A 14,660-nucleotide genomic window follows, 5' to 3' on the forward strand; every position below is an offset into this window, starting at 1 on the left:
GGGATGGGACCACACACCCTTCTCAAAAATTTTAACCCAGAATTGCTCCTGTCTAAAGGAAATACAGGTACAAAGAGTGGAGCAGAGACTGAAGGAAAGGCCATTCTAGAGACTGCTCCACCTAAGAATCCATTCCCTATGCAGACAGCAAATCCAGACGCTATTGCTAATGCCAAAAAATGCTTTCTGACAAGATCCTGATATAGCTCTTTCTAAGAAGATCTGTCAGAGCCTTACTGATACAGATGAGGATGCTTGCAGCCAGCCATCAGACTGAGCGCAGGGTCTCCAATGGAGGAGTTAGAGAAAGGACTGAAGGAGATGAAGGGGTTTTCAATGGCCCAAGAAGAACAAAAATGTCCACCACCCAGAACCCCAAAGCTCCAGGGACTAATCTGCCAAACAGAGCACACATGGAATGACCCATGGCTCCAGCCACATATGTAACAGAGCATGGCCTTATCTGGCATCAGTGAGAGGAGAGACTGTTGGCCCTGAGGAGGCTTGATGCCCCAGCATAGTGGAATTCCAGGACAGTAAGAGGGAGTGGTTGGAGAGCACCCTCATAGAAGGAAGAATGAGGTCATAAGATAGGGGGTTTCCAGAGGTGAAACCTGTAAGGGAAATAATATTTGAAATGTAAACAAATAAAGTAACCAATAAAAATTTAAAAAGTATTGGGTAAAATCTGTATTCCAGTTAGCCTGGAATACACGTTATATACAGTATACTACAGCAGCAGAAAGAAGAGATACCCTGCCTCTAAAGAACGTTGGAGGAGAGAACGTAATATCATCCTCTGACCTACACACTTGTACTAGAGCACTTGCATGCATGTACTCATGCTAGCACACACTCACACAAGCACACACTCACTCAGGCACACACGCCCATGTGTGCACAAAAAATCAGTACAGCTATTACTGCACATCTGTACATTTAAATAAGTGTCTGTATGTTGGGGCGTGTGTGCTTGCACGTGTGTGGGAAGAGTCTGTGAGATGAAGAGAGATGAGGCAAGGGCACAGCCTCCATTTGACTGAATGTAGACAGGCTTCGCCATCCCTGTACCTCGTGTGCTTCCACTGTCTCTTCCTTGTGCACGCCTTCTTATTACTCTGTCTCCTACGGTAACATGAGAGAAATCTGTGGACTCGCCATCCACACCAGCTCCAGACCATAACAAGAGTCACGTGGAATCAGTCCTGACAGCATGTTACCAGAGCAATTGGGACATGATAGGTAAGTCAGTTCCTTCTCTCTTCCCTTCCTTCTGTGGAGCTGTGGTGCCATGGGATGAAGCATCTTGGGATATCAGACACATTACTGTTCGGTATTTCCTATGTGAGACAGTGACTTTATCACACAGATAAAGGATGGATGTGCTGTAAAGGATCAATGTGAATCAACTTATATAGGGATGTGTGGCAGGATGTGTGGCACACACAAACACACACACACACACACACTTGATAGAGGATGTTTGTGTATATATCTTCTATACACACTGACTGTGTAGATTGTGGTCACTTCCATGGAGCAAATTAATTACATGGAAATGTGGGCTTACCCCTAGGAGCTCTGTGTGTGCATGCATGTGTGCGTTCATATTTAGACTCATACAAGCTTCTGTCGCTCCCTCGTGTCTATTCTTTATATTCAGCTCAGACCAGGATTGGGTTCCAATCTCAGATTCCCAGCCTGTGTTCTCCCCCTCCATCTGGCCAGACTCGCACAGATGCAGTTCCCATTACAGCCACGGGGTGGAAGCAAATCTATATTCTTAAATATTCATGACAAGTCTGATGTTTTACAGAGTAGCAAATATCCCCCAGTGAATGGACTTCTCCTGCCTTTGTGAGTTTCACAGGTGTCCTAGTAATGTTCCCTTTATGAATGATCGCAAAGCTAGTGCTCAACAACTCATTTCACCTCTGCTTAGTGTAAATGTGCAGGTCAAAATGTATATATACAGGGGTGATTTGTATAGAATATAGTATTCATGCTTGGATTTTGTTCTGTCGCTTTTAGTTGCTTTTTGAAACATTCCAACCCCTCTCCAGAAGGCTATGGTAGGGCTACCCTTATCCCTCCCTGTCAGACAACATCATTCTCTGTCCATCATTTGCATTGTGCTGTATTATGCTCCCCTGTGGCTCTGCAGAGCAACCGTGTGTGTGTGTGTGTGTGTGTGTGTGTGTGTGTGTGTGTGTGTGTGTGTGTGAACTGTTTTACAATTATTCTTTCACGGCAAAACTAGAATCATTCTGTTCAGGACAGTTTATACTTTGTTTTTATGTGTGTTCACCTGTGTGTGCATGTGCACATAGCCTTCTGAGTGTGTGTGTGTGTGCTTGTGATTGTGTGTGAGTGTGTGTGTGTGAGTACGTGTGTTTGTGTGTGTAATGCATCTGCATATTAATGGGGGGGAGAGAAAATGTGTGGGCACACATGTGCCAAAGTGCACAAATGAATTTTTGTAAATGTTTATTTGCACTGTGTGAGCCTGTGCATGTTTTCATGTGTGTGTGCGTGAGTGTGTGTGTGTGTGTGTGTGTTTGTGTGTGTTCATTGAATGTAGATGTTGACATTCAGGTGAAGGCCACAAGTATTCATTAGGAGACTTAATCTATTACTTTCTGATTTACTCATTTGAGCAAACATCTCTCACAAACCTGAAAAATGACTGGAAGACAAATGGTCCCACCCAGTCACCATCTCCAAGACATGTGCCTATAATTTCATGTGTCTCTATAGCCAGCATTTTGATTTGAAATACATTGTGGAACGGATAGTCCTAGAGTACAGGAACTGTTTAGGAAACTAGTTAGGTGCAGGCTTTCATGATCGTGAGCAAAGTGATGCTCATGTCAGGAACGTATATTTGGTATAGTATATGCCTCAGACACTGTCAATAGGGCAACACAATGGCCATTTGCTAAAGACCATCCAGGTGTTATCACGGTGCCCATTTAAACAATGGATTCATTTAGTTATCAAGTATTTATATGATAAAAGGGAGTTCCATATATCTCAGTAGAGGCAGAAGCCAGGATCTACATGTGTGCATCTATGTGATACCTATATTTATATATGTTTTTATAGGTGATATATATATATGTATATATATATATATATATGAAATGTGTTCATCATATGCATTGCATTGAAAGCTGAAATCACACTTCTATATATTATTTTGAGATAGGGTCTTACTCTGTAGCCCTAAGTGCTCTAGAACTCATTATGCAGACTGACCTCAAACTTGCAACAGTTCAGTCTCTCTCTCCCAAGTCCTGGGATTGTGAGTTTCCTCAATCACACTTATCTTGAAATCACACTTGTAGGCAATGCCCTACTTCACTATTGTACCAAGTATGTGATTCTCAATTTCACGATTATTATTTACACGATTTCGGAACTTTAGTATGTGTGCATTTGTATGCATTATTTTATGTGCACTCCGCATTTCTACCACCTCATATCTCAGTATTAGGAAATAAGACTGTTCCTAGTCAAGACACTACGTTTACTAAGAAGGTAATACTGGAGACAGCAACACGGCCCAGGCAGCAGTCAAACTTATGTCAAAGGCCTGGGTGTAATAACTAAAACCACAAGAGGGAAGTAGAGCTCTGACTCCCTCAAGTTGTCGCCTTTTCTCTGACCTCTAGCCATGTGCTCTGGCATATGTACACACTGTCCACACTAAAATAAATAAATAGATAGATAGATAAATATATAGATAGATAACAAAATGAATAAATAAATGAATAGATGGATCAATCAATCAATCAGTAAATGCAGTAACTACTCTAAGAGTTAATATTTGGATGGGAATGAAAGTTGGCGGTAGAGACACCACTTGGCAGACATTTGGAAGGTCTGGGGTCTGATATCCCCCACACAAAAAGAAGTCAATTAAAAAGCAACTGCAAATGATGAGTGTTGCACTATATACTACTTCAAAACAAATGGCCAATAAAGTAGATTTCCTGTGTCTGGGGGAAATTTCTCAGTGTCAGAGCGTAGGTTTTGCATGGGTTAGACCCTAGTTCATTCTCAAGACCCAAAAATTAGTACAGTGATATTCACAGCCCAGTAGAAGATTTTCTGTAACTATGGGTATGAATTATGAACTTACAAACACAGGGAGAGATCTGAACCCAAATGCCAATATATATGGATCATATTATAATGTATGTGGGGTACCTGGTACGATGGTGCCTGGCACTGCATCTGATGGCCTACAATGTATCCCCAGGACCCACATGACCTAAGCAGAGGAACACTCCTGAAAGTTGCCCTCTGGCATTGACATGTTAAGCAAACATATACATATATGTAAAGAATATAAATAGATATAACTTATTAGAAACAAGACAATCTTATTACCTATTGAAATAGAATATAAAACTAATCCTTTACAAGACATATACCTTATTTAAAGGCATACAAATAATATCTTGAACACTTAAATACAAGCACGTGTACCTAAGTATAAGTAGAAATCAGGGGGGAGTTATGTTAATGTTATAGGGAAAACTAAAATCAAAGTGCAATAAAAGTGTTTTAGCAAACAGTAATGCAGGTCCAAATTCACTAGGAAAATGTTAGCCATTCATGCCTACGTTCGAGTCATGCAACAGAGCATCAAATACAAGAAAGATAAGAAAAAGATATGAGAAGTGATTAAAGATGGTGGATGCAATTAACATGCTTCTCTGAATGCAAAATCAAGTATGGGGAAATAATTCAACAATGAAAAGACCTGCATAAGGTAACCTCAAGGGCAATCCCATAAGAAGACATAGAGAACTCCATTGTGATACAAGGTAACAATTTCAATATGGACATGGAACTTGTGTGATGACTGACTCCATGTGAGGCTAGTAGATCTTGGACACCAATGAGAATACAAATTAAGATTGTGGAGAATGTGAACATTGACGAAAACAGGCAGTTTATAGTCTGAGGCTAGAGTATTCCTACTATTGTTTTGAGACAAAGTCTCCTGTGCGGTCCTGACAGGCCTGGTTGAAGTCCTAGAGATGCAAGTGTTTCTGCCTCCCATCCGCTGAGGTCTTAATGGCCTGTGCCGCCATGCCTGGCATAATTGAGCTATTTGTGCTCACATGCACTGTATTAATACTTCTTCTTTTGCAGTGATAAAATGGTGCAGTGGACACAAACTAACAGGGAAGCAATTGTCTTGCACTCTGTTTGGGAGGAAATAGACATTTTGAAGTAGGGAGGACAAGGAAGGAGGCCGGTGTGTGAGCAAGAGCAGGAACACGACTGAGCACATTTGCATCCACACTCAAGAAGCACAGAGAACACCAGTGCATTGAGGCTATAAATGCCAACGCTCACCCAAGTGATGTACTTGCTCCAGCTAGGTACTCCCTGCTAAAAGTTCCTCCCCTCCAACAGAGCACCACCAAGCCACTATGGTTATGATTTCCATGACTTCAGCATTAAGATATAGATGCACTCTGTTTTCCCATGCCAATCCTACAACTTCTTAGAAGAAATTGGAAAGCAAATTAGCACGCTGATTAACCATTTTTATAGAAATAAAAAGGGCCCAAATTATATCATGAAGGAAATGTAGAAACAATGCTACTTGATGTGAAATCACATTATGTACCTACAGTAGTGAGAGAGTGTGCTACATTGTCAAGAGAAACAAGTACCTAGGCATGCTGGGATAAGCCCCAAATCCCAGCATTGGGAATCAGATGGAGGAGAGTCAGGACTTCAATGTCTTCGTTGGTAATATAGTGAGGTCCTGCAAGTGTGGAGTGCACGACACCAACCATCTCAAAGAAGCAAAAGACACAAATATCAAAGGAACACACAGAGTCCAGACACATTCTCACAAATACATGGGCGGCTGATTTCTTTAATGGTAGCCCCTAGCCTTGAGCCTCAAGTGCACCTCCCCTTATCTTTCCATGTCTCAGCAGTCCAGGAGACCCTGACCTGCCTTTTCTCTGCCTGCCAGGCAGACTTTATCCCTCTTTTGTTCCCTCTGCTTCAGAGAGGTGGCAAATGGCTCCAGACACTGTATAGACCAGACTGCTACACATGTACGCTCGTCTCGTCGCAGTGTCCTAGGTTTGGGGGTTAAGACCTCTGCCGTGGTGCCTGTTTCCTCGGACAGCAGATGCTCAGGAAACATAATGGAAAGTACAATCAGCACATCTGAGAGTAGGACTTACTGGGGTGTCATCGTGATTTGGCTGGTAAGTCATTTGTTGCTCTGGAGAAAGGAGAGAATCATCTCCCAAGGATTGTTCTCTGACATCCACACATGGCTGGTTCGCTAATGTCCTTAGTGTCTTATGTTACTGTAACTGATAACTCTAGCTCTTTCTGTAAGACTTAAATTACACTTATTGATGAATGTATGTGGCCAGTAAAGAACAAAGTTTCCCATTATGTTTCCCCGGAACTTTCTCAAACAAAGCCCCTTGAAATGGCAGAAGGAATCGCGGCTCACCTTCTGAGAATTGGTTTTGAAAATGAAGTGTTCCTGACGTGCTCTAGTTTTAAATGTTTGTTTCCTGCCTAATGGCTCCATTAGGAAAGTTGTAGAAGCTTAAACAGAACTGTAGGAGAAAGTATTTCCCTTCAGATTCTTCTGAGGGACTATATTATCCTACAGGGCTCTGAGATTCCTGTAGGCATGTGAGAACGCCTCTCCTCTGACAGACGTTCCCGCTCATATATTATACTGTAGTTGTGTGTGTGTGTGTGTGTGTGTGTGTGTGTGTGTGTGTACATACATATATACATACATAGATACTCGGGTCAAGGATAGTTGCATCTGTCTTCCCTCCCTCAGAGAAATTCAAGTGCTCACCTCTGGGAACACATAAGCTTGGCTACAGAGAATGCTCCCATCACTACATCACCTAAGTAGACATTTTAACGGAGTCCACAGGGACATTGGTTTCCATGGCAACCACAACGCTCCAGTTCTCTGTTCAGTAACTAGGAACGTTCCGCCCAATCCTCCCTTCTTTTCTCTCCAAGCAGAACTCATTGACCCTTGCTATCTGTCACCTGAGAAAGCCACCCACTAGGGAAACTGCCACCTGCTTGAAAGCAGAGCTTCACTCAAGCTCAGAACAAAACAATCCTGGAGGCACATCCACGCTGTACTCACCAGACTATTAAAACCTCAGGGAAATAACTGGATTATTGATGACCATTGTCCTTATGGTCCTAGATGAACGCTTTAACCAGTAATTACCTATGCATATATGCTCTCCCAGCAAAAAATTAAAGCCTGGATATCTTGTGAAGAAACAAAACCAGAACACAAAAAGGACCCCCGAGATGCTGGGAGTCGAACCCGGGTCCACTAGAACGCAAGGCAGCCGCTCTACCACTGAGCTACATCATCAAGGGTAACAGTCCTTCCATCACAGTCCATATAAACCTAGGAGACTGAAGCAACATGGCTACAGCTACAGGGAGCTGCAACACTTTCACAACATGCCGGCATCTGCATCTCTTCACTGCCTGCAATTAATAATTTCAAATCAAGAGCTGCTATGGGATGTCTTTTATGAAAAAAGAAAATATACTCAACAAAAACAAAGTAATAGTATTAAGAACAAGAATCTTTTTTAAAAACAAATTAGAAAAACGTTTATTGAAAAATGACAACAGGTACAAAAAGGTTAGGCCAATGCAAGGAACGCTCTCCGGCTTCAGACCTGCTCACTTCAAACTTACCAATTACCTTAAAAATCCACCCCCTCACTCTATCCCCCACTGACACGAAGAAATGAGTTTTGGGCCTTTCCCTGTTTCTGGTTACTCCTCATAGTTATATAATGGCTTAGTCATGGTTTTGTGAAGTCTTTATTTTTCTGGACTCAGGGTATACTGGCTCGCTTAAGGATCTCTTGCCTTCTTTCCTCTGACTGCCTCCCTCTGTGTGATCCTTTGTAGTCCATACTGGGTGTCAGTCACAGGACCTTGTATGTTCTACAGAAATGTTCTAAAACTGAACTACATTTCCAGCCTCCCTGTGTAACTTTAACACCAGAGAGAACAGGATTCCCCCTCCCGGTCACCGACATACTTTATGACTCTTTTATGTACCTTATCTATGTCTCATTTTATACATAAAAAGGTAATGTTCATTCCCTCGAGTGTGAAATGGTTCCTCAGTGAGAATGTATGTGTTCTACACACAGCCCTTATCGGTGTATAAACTTGTATGCAAGCATTTTATTTGACCTAACATTAGGTGTTAGAGTTCGTAATTTTTAACATCTACACCTGATCGGATAAGTAGAGATATTAATATGAGTATACCTATCAACACAAATATTTAAGTAATGTTTTGATATCTAGGCTTGCTTCAAATTTAACTCAGATTTACAGTACAGCTGAACAGTACCTGTGTTTTATTTTCTGTATAAAATAAAACTCAAACTTTTAAAAATAAAAGAAATCATAATTCTTCAAAACATGGCAGACCCACAATGAATTGTCAGTATCATGTCAAATTAATAATAATGAGTGACTGCAGGGTATGTCTGGTCTGGCATAGGTTGGGAAGATGGCATTGAGAGTTTGCGTAGAGTGAGGCTGCGGCTGTGGTCATGAATGGGTGCCTCCAGTGGGCTTCGGTTACTGACATGTCTGAGACTCAGTCTCTTGGGCTCCCTGACACGGGTTGAAGTTATTTCTTCAACAAGCAAATTTGAGTTTGGAAAAGCACCGAGGAAGGGCGAACCTTGAAGATCAAACACAGGGTCAAGGGGGGAAACATAGAAGAAAGTGTCTTGATCCTGTCCCTGAAACAGACTTTTCTCTTACACAGTATCCTCCCTTATTTCTCTCAAAGCAGAAGTCATTCTTCCTTGACGTCGTTCACCCGAGAAAGCATACCCACTAGGAAACTGCCAGCAGCATGAAGGCAGAAGCTGTGAGGAAACATAATCCCAGAGCGATGACCACGCTGTACTCCCCAGACTAAGAGCCTCCATGGGAACGTCTTCAAGGTTAGAGTGGAATATTGTTGTCACGGTTATAGATGAGCACTTTGACCATACGCCCAAGACTACGGAGGTCTTTACCGACACCTCTTCTAGATCCTGTCTAGAAACTGATCCTGAAGAGAAAAAAAAAAAACAAAAGGCTTGGAGAGGCCGGGAATCGAACCCGGGACAACATACGTGCAAGGTATGCGCTCTACCACTGAGCTACAACTCAAAGCCTCGCTCCAGACCTCTTTCCAGCCTATATGAACTGACAGAGACTCAAGCTACTTTTTATAGTGCGTGAAGATATTTATATCACATATTTGCATATCATTATCGACAATTTTTATGTCATCACTTCTATGGGAAAAGAATCGATTTCCAATGCAAGCAAAACAAGAACAAGAACCACAACAAATTTTGTGCTCTGCAAAACATGGCGGACCTACATCACTTGAGACTATTGTGCTAAATTCATTAGAATGTGCTTCTGAAGGATTAGGAACATCAGGCAATATTGAAGCAGGGATTGGGTAGATGGCATTCTGAGGTTGGGTACAGCGAGTCTACGGTTGCCTTTAGTCTTCTGGGCCTCCCTTCTATGGAGCCTACCAGTAACGCTCTCAGACCCAGGCTCTGCGCCTGCCCAAATCCGGGTATAAATTTTATCTTAGGCAACATTGTACGTTTACAAATGTTCTGAGGAAGGAAGAACCTTGAAGATCAAACACAGGGTCAAGTGAAGAAGCATACAAGAGAAGTACCTTGATCCAGCCTCTGAAGGAAACAGGAAACAGTTTTTTTTTTTTTAATCATTAGGTCTAGCTTATACCAACTCGACAGAAGGCTTTAATTCCACTATAGAGGTCACAGGCTGTGTATTTGAATCAGCTATATTTAGCATTTCGAATCACCGAAGTCCACAGTACAGAGTAATGCTGATGACATAAAAGTTAATGGTTGGACAGCATATGCCCACAAAACAAAGTAGACATCAGAAAGGAGATCCACAAGTGGTGTAATAGCCTAGGTGGTGGCCAGAAGCGGGTGACAGGCATCCTAATCACCACATCTCTCTCATTCTGCTTATGGACACCCTGCATTCCCTGCATCTGACCATGCACATATTCTGTACACACAACCCAGCCTCAGAAGTCCTTTGGTCTCCAAGTTTCTGTCCACAATTTCTCCTTATTCCTCACGGCACAAATATGTCTGTTTTGTGCAGCTTCTCATCCAGCATCGAGAACATTCTGGGTCAAGAACAAGTTGTACCCATGTTCATGTCTTCCGTTGTTATTTTCAATTTTGTCAGTTATGTGTGTAAAGTTGCCACATTAAAATCAGGACCTTTCCTTGGTGCTTGGGAGCAGTCATGGCAATTCTTGCTGCAATCTGCACCACGATTCCAGACCGGAGGCTCCTTATCATCTTCCTCGGCGATTTTGCCTTCATGGCAGGCAATGCCTTAAAAGTAATCATTGTCTTGGAACCAGCAGTGATGTTCCTGAGCTGGATAATTTTTTATACGATATATTTCTTTATTTACATTTCAAATTATCCCCTTGCCCGGTGTTCTGTCCTTAAACACCCTCTGCCCTCCCTTGTCACCCTTCCCCTTCCTCTTCCCCATAAGGGTGTTTCCCTCCCTTCCAGCCAGCTTACCACTCCTGCGATGTTCCCCTGCACTGGGGGTCCAACCTTCGCAGGACCAAGGGCTTCCCCTTCCACTGGTGACCCAACAAGTCTATTCTGTGCTACATATGCATTTGGAGCCTTGGGTCAGTCTGTGTATAGTCTTTGGGTAGTGGTTTAGTCCCTGGTAGCTCTGGTTTGTTGGCATTGTTGTTCTTATGGGGTTGCAAGCCCCTTTAGCGCTTTCAATCCTTTCTCTGCTTCCTCCCACGGGTATCTCTCTTCTCAGTTCAATGGTTTGCTGCTAGCATTCACCTCTGTATTTGACATGTTCTGGTTGTGTCTCTCAAGAGACATCTCTCTCCGGTTCCTGTCGGCCTGCACTTCTTTGGTTCATCCATCTTAACTAGTTTTGGTGACTGTATATATATGGGCCACATGTGGGGCAGGGTGTGAATGGCCATTTCTTCGATCTCTGCTATAAACTTTATCTCCACCTCCCCTCCTATGAATATTTTTGTTCCCCCATTTAAGAAGAAGTGAATCATCTGCACTTTGGTCATATTTCTTCTTGAGCTTCATGTGGTGTGTGGATTGTATTTTGGGTAATTTGAGTTTTGGGCTAAAATCCACTTATCAGTGACTTCATAACATGTGTGTTTTTCTGTGATTGGATTACCTCACTCAGGATGATACTGTCTAGTTCCATCATTTGCCTATGCATTTCATGAAGTCATTGTTTTTGATAGCTGAGTAGTACTCCATTGTGTAGATGTAACACATTTTCTGTATCCATTCCTCTGTTGAAGGGCATCTGGGTTCTTTCCAGCTCCTGGCTTTTATAAATATGTCTGCTATGAACATAGTGGAGCATGTGTCTTTGTTGTATGTTGGAGCATCTTTTGGGTATATGCCCCGGAGATTTATAGCTGGGCCCTCCAGTACTTTAATGTCCAATTTTCTGAGGAACCTCCAGACTGATTTCCAGAGTGGTTGTACCAGTTTGCAATCCCACCAACAATGGAGGAGTGTACCTTTTTCTCCACATTCTTGCCAGCATTTGCTGTTCCGTGAGTTTTTGATCTTGGCGATTCTAATTGGAGTGAGGTGGATCTCAGGGTCATTTTGATTTGCATTTCCCTGATGACTAAGGATTTTAAACATTTCTTTAGGTGCTTCTCAGCCATTTGATATTTGTAAACTGAGAATTCTTTGTTTAGCTCTGTACCCCATTTTTATTATGGTTATTTGGCTCTTTGGAGTGTAACTTCTTCAATTCTTTATATGTTATGCATATTAACGCTCTACCGGATGTAGGATTGGTAAAGATCTTTTCCCAATCTGTTGGTTGCCATTTTGTCCTAACCACAGTGTCCTTTGCCTTACAGAAGCTTTGCAGTTTTATGAGATCCCATTTGTCGATTCTTGATCTTAGAGCATAAACCATTAGTGTTTTGTTCAGGAAATTTGCTTCTATGAAGTTATGATAGAATTCTGCACTAAACCCATCTAGTCCTGGGGTCTCTTTGGTTGGGAGACTTTTAGTAACTTCTTCTATTTCTTGAGGTGTTATGGAAATGGTTATGTGGTTTGTCTAATCTGGATTTAACTTTGGAACCTGGTATCTGTCTACAGAATTGTCCATTTCCTCCAGATTTTCTAGTTTTGTTGAGTATAAGCTTTTGCAGTAGGATCTGATGATTTTTTAAAAATTTTTCTCAGATTTAGTTGTTACGTCTTTCTTTTCATTTCTTATTTTGGTAATTTGGATACTCTCTCTGTTCCTTCTGGTTAGTTTGGCTAACGATTGTTCTATCTTGTTCTTTTTGTTTCTACATGGTTGATTTCAGCCCTGAGTTTGATTATTTCTTGCCCTCTACTACTCTTGGGTGTATTTGCTTTTTTTGTTCTAGAGATTTTGGGTGTGCTGTCAAACCACTATTGTATACTCTCCCGTTTCTTTCTGGAGGCACTCAGAGCCATGAATTTTCCTCTTTCCACTACTTTCCTTGTGTCCCATATATTTTGGCACGTTGTACCTTCATTTTAATTAAAGTTTAAATCTTGAGTTTCTTTGTTTCTTTCTTGATCAAGTTATCATTGAGTAGACATGAGAGAAATCTGTGGAGGCGCCATCCACACCAGCTCCAGACCATAACAAGAGTCACGTGGAATCAGTCCTGACAGCATGTTACCAGAGCGATTGGGACATGATAGGTAAGTCAGTTCCTTCTCTCTTCCCTTCCTTCTGTGGAGCTGTGGTGCCATGGGATGAAGCATCTTGGGATATCAGACACATTACTGTTCGGTATTTCCTATGTGAGACAGTGACTTTATCACACAGATAAAGGATGGATGTGCTGTAAAGGATCAATGTGAATCAACTTATATAGGGATTTGTGGCAGGATGTGTGGCACACACACACACACACACACACACACACTTGATAGAGGATGTTCGTGTATTTATCTTCTATACACACTGACTGTGTAGATTGTGGTCACTTCCATGGAGCAAATTAATTACATGGAAACGTGGGCTTACCCCTAGGAGCTCTGTGTGTGCATGCATGTGTGCGTTCATATTTAGACTCATACAAGCTTCTGTCGTTCCCTCATGTCTATTCTTTATATTCAGCTCAGACCAGGATTGGGTTCCAATCTCAGATTCCCAGCCTGTGTTCTCCCCCTCCATCTGGCCAGACTCGCACAGATGCAGTTCCCATTACAGCCACGGGGTGGAAGCAAATCTATATTCTTAAATATTCATGACAAGTCTGATGTTTTACAGAGTAGCAAATATCCCCCAGTGAATGGACTTCTCCTGCCTTTGTGAGTTTCACAGGTGTCCTAGTAAAGTTCCCTTTATGAATGACCGCAAAGCTAGTGCTCAACAACTCATTTCACCTCTGCTTAGTGTAAATGTGCAGGTCAAAATGTATATATACAGGGGTGATTTGTATAGAATATAGTATTCATGCTTGGATTTTGTTCTGTCGCTTTTAGTTGCTTTTTGAAACATTCCAACCCCTCTCCAGAAGGCTATGGTAGGGCTACCCTTATCCCTCCCTGTCAGACAACATCATTCTCTGTCCATCATTTGCATTGTGCTGCATTATGCTCCCCTGTGGCTCTGCAGAGCAACCGTGTGTGTGTGTGTGTGTGTGTGTGTGTGTGTGTGTGTGTGTGTGTGTGTGTGAACTGTTTTACAATTATTCTTTCACGGCAAAACTAGAATCATTCTGTTCAGGACAGTTTATACTTTGTTTTTATGTGTGTTCACCTGTGTGTGCATGTGCACATAGCCTTCTGAGTGTGTGTGTGTGTGCTTGTGATTGTGTGTGAGTGTGTGTGTGTGAGTACGTGTGTTTGTGTGTGTAATGCACCTGCATATTAATGGGGGGAGAGAGAAAATGTGTGGGCACACATGTGCCAAAGTGCACAAATGAATTTTTGTAAATGTTTATTTGCACTGTGTGAGCCTGTGCATGTTTTCATGTGTGTGTGCGTGAGTGTGTGTGTGTGTGTGTATGTGTGTGTATTTGTGTGTGTTCATTGCATGTTGATGTTGACATTCAGGTGAAGGCCACAAGTATTCATTAGGAGACTTAATCTATTACTTTCTGATTTACTCATTTGAGGAAACATCTCTCACAAACCTGAAAAATGACTGGAAGACAAATGGTCCCACCCAGTCACCATCTCCAAGACATGTGCCTATAATTTCATGTGTCTCTATAGCCAGCATTTTGATTTGAAATACGTTGTGGAACGGATAGTCCTAGAGTACAGGAACTGTTTAGGAAACTAGTTAGGTGCAGGCTTTCATGATCGTGAGCAAAGTGATGCTCATGTCAGGAACGTATATTTGGTATAGTATATGCCTCAGACACTGTCAATAGGGCCACACAATGGCCATTTTCTAAAGACCGTCCAGGTGTTATCAGGGTGCCCATTTAAACAATGGATTCATTTAGTTATCAAGTGTTTATATGATAAAAGGGAGTTCCATATATC

At 42.0% G+C, this 14,660-nt stretch overlaps 1 non-coding gene and 1 pseudogene across 1 annotated transcript; one reads left to right on the top strand and one right to left on the bottom strand.

Moving 5' to 3' along the window:
- Positions 1-1,213: 1,213 nt before the first annotated feature.
- Positions 1,214-13,694, top strand: LOC134484206 (presenilin-associated rhomboid-like protein, mitochondrial; annotated as a pseudogene).
- Positions 9,169-9,237, bottom strand: LOC134484241 (transfer RNA alanine (anticodon UGC)). Its single transcript has one exon. It is a non-coding gene; the product is annotated as a tRNA-Ala (tRNA).
- Positions 13,695-14,660: the final 966 nt, after the last annotated feature.

This window comes from Rattus norvegicus, chromosome X, assembly GCF_021556685.1.
Source record: "Rattus norvegicus strain SHRSP/BbbUtx chromosome X, alternate assembly SHRSP_T2T, whole genome shotgun sequence".
Lineage (NCBI taxonomy): Eukaryota > Metazoa > Chordata > Mammalia > Rodentia > Muridae > Rattus > Rattus norvegicus.